This window comes from Excalfactoria chinensis, chromosome 10 (assembly GCF_039878825.1).
Source record: "Excalfactoria chinensis isolate bCotChi1 chromosome 10, bCotChi1.hap2, whole genome shotgun sequence".
Taxonomy (NCBI): domain Eukaryota; kingdom Metazoa; phylum Chordata; class Aves; order Galliformes; family Phasianidae; genus Excalfactoria; species Excalfactoria chinensis.
The window spans coordinates 12,780,346-12,789,643 of NC_092834.1; positions in this window are offsets into that span (position 1 = coordinate 12,780,346).

Sequence of the window (9,298 nt, forward strand, 5' to 3'; positions counted from 1 at the left end):
TCACAAATGCGTAATGGCCACTTTGGGGCCAGAAGTTACCCATGCAGCAATGAGAAGGCCAGGCCCCTTGCCTCTGGACCTCCTCCCATTCCTGCCTGCAGCACGCCTGGGGATGCCTTCTGCCACAGCTTTCCCACCAGTCTAATGGCAGCCAGAGCCTAGGTGCCGCAGTTTACTTCTATCCCACTTAAGAAGTTGCTTTTAAGGCACGTATAAATCACATCAGAATTTCTCCTGTGCAGCTTACAAAATGCCCAAAGCTAATTTAAATGTTTTTTTCTGCTGTTAACAGATTCCTGACAGGGACATGGTTTGCTTCTTTCAATTAAAAAAACACGAATAAATAAAAACTTGTTCTGTTGGGGTGGGAGGAGAAGAGAATGATTAAGCAGCTTCAGATTTACTCAGGAAGCCACAAAAGACAACAAACAAATTTGAAACAGCAGCAGGCATTTTATCCTCCACCCATCCCAATGGCCTTACCTTCCCAAGATTGATTTTCTATGTTCTCCTCTGTTTTTCCAGCCAACAGCGCATGCTATGCTCTATCTCTATACAGTGCATCTCCAGAGACTAAAATACAGCATGCTTTTTTCAGTTACTTATGAATTCTTTTTGGCAGTTACTTGCATTTTCCCCCCCACTGTTCCCACCAAACAACCTTGTGCTGGAAAATGCAACAATGAAGCGTAACTTCCAGTAACAGCTGCTCTTTTGCTGTTTAGTACAAATGTTATTGCATAACAGATCTCTCGCCTCAATGCACGAGTTTTAAAGCCTTCTTTTTCTAATACTTCTGTTAAACATAGAAAACTTATCCAGGAAGTAAATCTGCGTATATCTGTTACAAGCTTGGAGGATTTTTCCCCCTCACCTTCTAATTTGCTCTTGCAACTTGTCATAAAAACATTAAACCGATTGTACTATGAATGTTTCTGTGTATTTGCACACTTCACTGCCTAATATCACAGTAGTACATCAATATTTTTAGCCCTCTGTGTTTCTTTACATGGTATGAAGCTAGACATTAAACATCAAGGTCATTTTTATCTCTTCTCTGATCTCATCTTCCTCCTGAAGGTATCACTCAGAGAAGGAATAAGAAATTACAGCACCTTCAATCAGTGATGACCAAGTTTTCAGGCCAGATGGCCCAGTGAGATCAGGGGAGGCCAGATTAGCACCACACCTCTCAGATCTGCTTATGGGCTGAGCACTCTGCTTTACACTATTAGAAATTAGGTTTTCTTTCACATTCCAAGCATTGCTCAAACCATCCAGAAATCAAGAGTGAGAATTCAGTTTGACAATACACCAACAAATAAGGGAATAATAAAGGAGAAAGGAAACTCCAAAAGGCTGGTAAAACAAAGCCAACCCTTTTGGGCTAAGGTCTGCCATAAGGCCAATAAATTCTTGGTTACTCCAGGGAACACCAAGAGTTGAGTGTTCCATCAGTAACTTTGAAGCAGACTTTAAAAACACAAATATATTTGAGAACAATGAGACTTAACTGTAATGATGCTGTTTTCCATAGTAGAATAACAAAGTATTTGGACGTTTGCAGATTAACAAAACACACAGAACAAACCACCCACAAATCTCAATGGGAGAGAGGGGAAAGCACAAGAGCAACTTCCTTGAATTAACTTGCAGCTCTATGAACTCTGCTCCAACCCTTCACAAGAGGCAGTAAGGATTTCTCTATTAGAACTGCATAGTACCAAACCCAGAACTGTTGTGCCTTCATTTCCATAATGGCAAGTAACTGCATTTTGGCTGCTGCTGTTTCAGATGTTCAAAACATTGGCAACTGATGTTTTTTGCACTACAGAAAACTTCTCTTAAATACCCATTTTGACATCTTAGATAGAAAGCCCATTTGACAGTGATAATTTCATCTCATATTGGTGTACCTCAGTGGTTTAATGTTTTCAGGCTGTAGAAACACCACATGGTTTTTGATAAGGGCACTGAAGAACAAGCTATCAAACAAGTAAGCAAGGAGTCACGAATCCAGGTGCCAGACTGCCCTGTAATCCCAGGGGTTAAAGCAAATGCAAAGACTGCTCCTGCAAAGCCTTGGAGAAGTAAAGCAATGACAGTCACGGGCCTTCACACCTATGGACTGCTCACAGAAGAATGCACAAAGTCACAGGCCATTTACAAACGTACATCCAGAACAACACTAGCACTTCAAAGGCTTCCAATCCAATGTGTAGGTGAACAAAATAAGAATGCGAACATAGACATCTCAGTCTGCACTGTCACAAGCTGACAAAATGTTGAAAGCCACAACATAAGCTTCAGCTTTAGAACACAAAACCAAAATGCTTACCCTGCCTGCACATAGATCTATATCCTTTTCTTCTTCCACCAAAGTCTTTCATTCAGTTTTCTAATCCAATTAGCAGCAGACCACTCCCCAGCTCCTGCTTCAGCTCCATGCCACCAGACTTCTGCATCCCTTGAGCACAAACAGGCCTTACCCACAGTATTCTGTGTTCATGAAGAAGAAAAATGGACAGGGGGGTGAGTGGTTAGGGAACAGGGAACAAAGAACTTGAAGCCATACATTCAATTTTAAAATGTACACTACCAGTTAACTGGGATTTCAGCAACTCATCCAGCAATTACACTTTATCCTTTCTTTAAATCAGACATGTCCTGACAGCTTGCTGTAAGCAACAGTCATTATATCCCTAAGGACCATTTAAAGTACAATGGACTCAGATGTCCCTGAAGATAATTTCTAGAGCAAGAGAGCTAACTCAGGTGTTCACGAATTTTTGTTATTAAAGACCTTGAGAAACAAGGTAGCTACGCTCTGCAGTATCTGCCACAGAATATCGGGTGTAAACCAGTAAGAAAGTTTGACTTCCAGATTTTGGATACATGGTGCCTGAGGGTAGCAGTGTTCTTATTCAGACATTTGGTTTCAGGCAATCTTGCTAGAAAGTAGAAACCCAGAAGCAAACATATGCCCCTAACAAATATGAAGTAAATTTTAAGGCACAGCTAACCTGAAAAATACATATATCTCCAGATGCAGAAACTTTACCCCCAAGCATAAAACGAGTACAGTTGACAGAAATGAACATTGTAAAATAATGCTATGATGTAAATCCTTTTGATGGTGTTTTAACATTATGAATATATATATATATGCTTAAAAATACTTAGTCTATTTTGTTTTTAAAATGACCTTAATTGATTGGTAACATCTCAGCCTCTGTCTATAGGCTTTTGCTGCTGTCATCATTTTCCCTGGTGCTCCTGAGGGTCTTTGACTCTGTTCCAACTCTTTTTAAAAAGTAGAGCAAATACACTTTACATATATTGTTTGTAATAAATACTAATACAGCCCTTTCTTGTGTGCTCCTTCAGTCTGATAAATAAGCACAGCCCCCTTCATGCTCATCTGACTCCTCAGCTTTGGTAATACGCATGGAAGCTCCTGATTCCATACATATGGCATCCAATTGCAGAAGAGCAACTTATTATGCACAGAGCTTCCAAAAAACCTGCAGCTGCTCAATCAGCAAAGACCCAGAGGATGCCATTTCACAGGCCTTCCTACTATGTCAGCAGTCTGGGGAAGACTTTTGCTTCCCTTTCTTCTGTAGGACAGTATTTAAGCAGAAGCAAAGTCTATCAAATAGGCTGTAGTGATACCTCAGCCTCCCTGTAAGAATAGGATGGGCAGCTTACCCAGGAGGGAGGCAGTGCTGACTGAAGGTGCCAGTTGTTTGGCAGTAAGCAACAGATAAAAGCTGATAAAAATGATCTCTTTTAGTAAATATAGCACTGCTGATGACAGCAATGATGCATAAAGAGGTATTTCAGGCACAGGATTCCTCTGCCAAGATCCTTGAGGAAGCATGTTATAAATGCACAGAGGCAGCGAAACTGCTGCCATTGGCATTTACCTGGCAAAGAGCAGCTCCCAGCAGGAGGCAGAACTTTAAAGAAACCATTCTTTTTCAGAATATCAATGCTCCTGCAACACCTGGAATCAGTTTTGTATCAAAAGCTACAGCCCTTCCACATTTCAATCATCGCTCCCATACTCATCAATGGCTTTTTGTTTCTTTGTTTGCTTATAAGCAAAGCTTGTTTGTTGTTTGTTTTTTTTTTTAAACAAACTTCTATTTGTACAGAGTGCTCTTCTCTCACCATTACTTTACATGTTTAGTGCTGTGACGTGGTCTTTCAAAAGCAGACTCTGGTCCTTTTGTTGCAGAGAAAAAACTTAGCACAGGTCTGATAAAAGCAGAAAACACTAAGATAAGCAGAAAGCAGAAAACACTAAGATAGTGTTTAACAATAAAAGCACAAATCTTATGTATGACCAGAAGGAGAAATTCCTTGAAGTAAATGCACCAATAACAGTAATACTTGACAATGGTAGTATATGTGAAATGGTGGCTGGAACAGGACTGCTACATTCAAGTCTCATTACCAGGCTCCAAATGCCCTTAATTATATTGTCCTTATGAGACAGAATTACTTTATGTGCTTTCGGACAGTGTGACTGCTATCTCTGGGGAGTATCATGGAAAGGTCATGTGTATCTCACAAGGCCATCCAAAATCCTGAGATCTTTAATAAACACATTAATCCCTCCTAAGTAGCTCACATTCCATCTACAGTTCTATTTTAAGGTTATTTATTGTACTTATGGAAAAGCAGAAGCGTCACCAGTTCTGGAGGATTTTTTAAGATAGGAACTAACAGTTACCTTTGTATGCAAAAGGCCACAGGGGGGATGGGGTGTTTCCCTTACACCACCAGCTGCCAGCTACTGGATCTGCAGGGAAGAAGCCAGAATTTGGGCCAGTGGCATCATCAGCTGCATGTTCCAGAGGGATCTAGAAAGCTGGTTGTTGAGCCAATTAATAACCCTTAATAAAATGTTGAAAGCAAAGAAAGTGCTTATTATTGAAGTAAGAGGTTGGAATTGTCAGCAACAAGCTGATCCAGCAGCTTACTCTTTAGTCTGTATTGGAGAATTTTCTGGGGAAACTCTTCTTCCCTTATTGCAGTGTTAGAAGGTAAGGAAAAAAATCATTTAAGGGAAGAATTTGTCAATGAAAGATTGAGTAGCCTCTAAAAATAACTTCAATGTCCTGAACTCTGTAAAAACAAGCATCCACAAAGGGGTGGAAAAAGCTGCAAGCCACAGCTGAAAAAAATCCCTAACATTTTCTCACAAACCCTTTTAGATTTATATTTAAAATAGTAATAAAGGTTTGCAGGTATGAAGCATACAGAAGCATGAATGAAGCACATGGAAGCAGGACTGGTTAAACTACACGCAGGCTAAAATTATCATCATCAAGGTGTGCATTAAAACTGGGTCTGCATCCAAAATACTGTTTTCTGATTAGAAAGTTCCAAAAAGACAACAATATTTTCCTGCTCCACTTTCAGAAATAGTACATCTTAAGCTTAACAACTGACTATGAATTCTGGGAGGGGGGGGGAAGGACAAAAGTACAGATTTTTTTTTACCTTCTTCTTATTATTTTCCCCCTTTACCATCTCTGTATCTTCTCAATATTGAAGGAGTTTCAAACACTGCAGAAAGGTGCGATCATCATTGAGGAAAGATGCAAATATATCAAATTCTCCTGTTTCTAGGTAACTTGGATGTAGAGATCGCAAAAAGTGAATGGATGACACCAAGAATTGGCTGCCTTGTCCAAACAAAATAAAATAACTTGCAGAGACCAGATAAAACAATATGTAGACCTAGACAATATGAAGAGATAACATAGGCTGTATGTACCCTACCCTGGTCACGTCAGTAGCATTATGACTAAGAACTCTTATCAAAAATGCTGATTGCACTACAAGCAGGGATAGGCAAACTGGGTATAGAAATATTTAAAGCTATATAAAATGTATGATCTTAACACATTGCCTAGAGATGCTACAAAACATTCGATCTTGTGGGACCACAAATATCTTGTAATTTCTTTCATATCAACTAGTGAATTAGAGCAATGTTTGCAGAGTACCGTTTACTAATATAAATTTACATATACATAAGCAATCATGAGAAACAGGATAGCAAGTTCATTGCTTAATTACTTAATAAAAAATTATGTTTAGACCAAAGATAAACAAGAAATTAATGAGTTCCCAAGATAGCTGAAAATTATGTTAAAATACAATCAGCACATTTGAATTACAGAAGGTTGTTTGAGTTTTTTTTGCTTAATGTTCATAGAAAGATTTAAAACTCAAATCTGATCTAATATTCACAGAAATCCATCTCAGCTTTAATAACAGCAATTAAAAGTAACCTGATTCATGGTTTGAAGTACACATAAAAGCATGAAAACATACTCAACAATTCTCTAAGTTCTGAATATGTACAAAAATAAATTTAACATGGTTTGAAGTTTGCACAAGAAAATGAAAACATACTTCAAAACATTCTGAATCTGGAGTCACACTGAATGGACTGAGCATATCTCCAAATCCAGAACACACACTGCAAATTGGAGTTTCTGAAAAGTCTCCCCAACAGTTTGGAACCTGTTGAGTGGCTGCAGTCTTGAACTGTGGTCCTAGTTAATTGATCAGGTCTATCCATGCTGCAGGAAATAGAGCTGTGCATTAACATAGGCCTTGATTCCCACTGAAGGCAGTGGGAACTCTCAGTGGGTTTTGAATCAGGTCACATTTCCTTTCTCCATCTCAATACTCATCAGGATAAAGCCACAATTACCAAAGGATTCACATTACTTGGATGAGTAATTCATTTTATACTAGACTGCTTTGATTGGTGATAAGAGATACCTGCATAATTTGTCAGTTATAGTCATAACAAATAAGATTATATAGTCACAGTGTTTAACCTGCTCATTTCACTATCAAAGCCATCAACATCAGCAGTAAGTAATCCATTAAGATAATGTGTATCAGTCAGATTATTTGGAATTGTCCATTATTTAAAGGAGTTGCCTGCACTTGTTAATAATCCAGACTTCAAAAATTATAAACAGAGAATCTTTTTTTTTTTAAATCAGATAATCTTCAGCAGATAGCACTCTCTCTGAAAGTGACTTATAATAAGTATTAATCCATAAAGACCTGATGACATGGTGAACTTATTCTCAGTGAAACATGTTACAAGAAATCTTGACATGGTTTTCTTATTCCCTCACATATATGTAATCCATACTTTATTTCCCTTCAAGACATTTTCAAATACCACATTCATGCTCCTCCATCTGGAAAAATACTCAATGCTCTCAAAATTATAATTTCATTATAACGTTCAGGTTGTTGTGAGCACAGAAGCCAAAGATGTGCATATATTATAAAACCCAGGCAATTCAGTTTTGAGATCAGTGACAGGAAATTCTATTTACTGCCCCAGTTTGAATTAGATTTTTATGAATTTACCTGTAATCTGCTCTCAAATTCCTCTCAAATCTGGGCCAACAATTAAACTAACTACTGACTGTGACATGAAAAATTCATCAAAAGCCAGGATTAAGCCTTTAAAAACAATGAAGCAGCCCAGGTGATGATTATTTTTGAAAAAACATACCTTTTATCTGAGAGCAGCTTGGAGAAGAAAATGTAGATGTGCCTCTTCAACCTTTGGGCTGCCCACACTGTGGTAGGCAAGACACAAAAAGGACTCAAGTGCCTCATAAATTTAAGTCTTCAAGAGCGGTAGAGAAAAAAAGGTGGTTCCTAAATCACGATTACTTGTAATGAAATAAAGTTGAAAAGCTGTTAAATATTTTGGATTTTGCAAATGCAGGGTAACAAGGCACTGTGGAAGCCCTCATCAGATTTGGCAATCATTACATGAACACAGCAGACATATCTTTCAGAGCTGACCAGCCATGCTTACAAAAAGGCAAAGGATGCAAGATGAGCTACTGACCAAAAGCAATGGTGACAATTATATGGTTTGAGGCAAAATACATCTAAAGTAGAACTGCTAGAGACTCTGTCAGAGTGCACATACCTGTGCCCTAGGGTAGCTGGTCAGGAGTTGTTATAATAGGAAGCTGCAGTTCCCTGAAGACCACACTTTTTGCGTGGCTTGTAGAAGACAATACTGTGGGTCCCAGAAGGCATACAGACACATTAATGAGACTTCAGGAGGGGCTAACTAGCCTCACTCAATTGTGAAGTTAATTAGCCAAGGTAGGACACACGGCTGAGGTAACTTTTTAAAACTAGTGTTTATGAACTAAAATCTTGCTGTTACTTATTGCTACAATTTCCAATTCTTAATTAAGGAACTGAAACCCTAATTACATTACTGTAGCACTTGGCACCTCTCAGCCATACACATGCTTCACCTCCAGTATTACAGAGCAAAAGCCCTTCTCTGCAAGCACTGCTCGGAGACCAGCTGGGGATTGATCAGTGGGTGGTGATCAAGTACTGTGCATCACTTGCTCTGAAAATATATTACTATAATTATGTTCCTTTTTTGTCTTAGTAAATTTTTAATCTCAATCCACAAGTTCTACTTTCTACTTTGTTGGGGTTTTTTGTTCTATCCCCCATGAGAGGGAGGGGGGAAGTGACCAAACAACTATGTGGTTCTGTGCTGCTGCTGGTCAGACCTTCACACTATTGTCATATGGCCTTTTTAAGAGAAATCTGTTGATACAAACACTGTCTCTGAACCTCAGTTTTAGTCGTCTCAGAGAATGCTGATGGAATGGCACATTACACAAGGGCATCTCACTCTTAAGAATCCACTCTCAGGGGCTTGTTCTTCAGTCTGAATTTCACTGGGTCAAAACAAATCACGATGCTACCTACTAGTCTGAGCTCACAGGGAGGTGGTTACCTTCTGGGTTCAAGTGCCCATTAGAGCTTTTGCTGGCCTTACTGTGCCAGCAAGTAATGTGAAAGCTGTTGAACTTCAAATAAATATAACTAAGTTGGCAAAAGTATTTTGACGTAGAATAAACTACTTCACCCAAATAGATTGATCATAGGTGGAAGAAACACAACCAAGTTAAAAAGTTCCCAAATTTGCTGTATCCATAGCCATGGTTGCTATCCATTCTATCCATTGCCTTTGTGCTGTTTTCTGGGCAAAGTTCTGCTGAAAGTATTTCAGCCAAACTGAGAAACTGTCAGAGCTGAGCAGATACACAGTGGGGAAAATCATGCCATGCAAAAAAAAGACCTGTCCTATTACTAACCTGGCAGCAGTCTACAAAGCCTCGTGTCAGTATAAAACATCACCAAAACATTTCAGAGAGGCGGCAGATCTGTGTGGTGATTGTCATTCCTTCAGAAAATC